This window comes from Otolemur garnettii, unplaced genomic scaffold, assembly GCF_000181295.1.
Source record: "Otolemur garnettii isolate 467f Iridium unplaced genomic scaffold, OtoGar3 scaffold00032, whole genome shotgun sequence".
Taxonomy (NCBI): domain Eukaryota; kingdom Metazoa; phylum Chordata; class Mammalia; order Primates; family Galagidae; genus Otolemur; species Otolemur garnettii.
Window position 1 is genome coordinate 3409476 of NW_003852427.1, and position 1021 is coordinate 3410496.

Below are 1021 nucleotides of genomic sequence, written 5' to 3' on the forward strand. Positions count from 1 at the left end.
GAAGAGGACACCCCGAGCAATTGAAGCAACATCAAAAATACACTATTGGGACCTGATCAAACTAAAGAGCTTCTGCACAGCCAAGGACACAAAAGAAGTTCTTTTATCAATAAGACACCAACACTCTAAAGTTTATTGTAGTGCAATTCACAATTATAAGAATCAACCTAAGTGCCCATCAATATATGAGTGGATAAAAAAAATGTGACACACACACACATATACACACCCCATGGACTATATACTCAGTCATGAAAAGGAATGAAACAATGTCATTTGCAGCAACTTGGGTGGAACTGGAGACCATTATCCAAAGTGAGGTATCTCAAGAATACTGCTGTTCTCACTAATAAGTGGGAGCTAAATGGTGGGTACACATGGGCACAAAGAGAGGTAATGGGCATTAGAAACCAAGAAGGGGGGGGTGGGAGGGAGGTACGGGATAAAAACTTACCTGTTGGGTACAATGAGCACCATTCTAGTAATGGAAGCCCTGACTTCAGCATTATACAATGTATCCATGTGACAAAAACTTCTGTACTCCCTTTATATTTTGAAATTAAAAAGAGAGAATATAGAGACAGGATATATCTTGTAGATAATCCCTATGTAATATATTTGGTAGGCACTATCACATCTCAGGGACATCCTTGGTAACATTGAGTCCATCCTACCTATCTCTCTTTTAAAAATTCATCCCTCCCCTCACAGCATCAGATGGTCTCAAATCCTAAAGATTCTTGGTATCTTTGAGAGTAAGAAGACCTGAGAATTCAGACATACCAACAGATTGGCAAAAAGCAATTAACACATTGAGCATCCTTCTCTGTGCCAGAGTGTTTACACTTTCATTTATTCTTCATAAAGAAATGAAGTTAATATTATCCTTATTTTGAGGTGAGAAAATGTAGGCTCAGGTAGACTAAGTGTTTCAGGGAAGCTTTGATGAGAACTAGGAAAACTGTGGTGAATTTACCACTAAAGACCTAGAGTCTGGTATAACATCTTTGGTCAGTTTTTT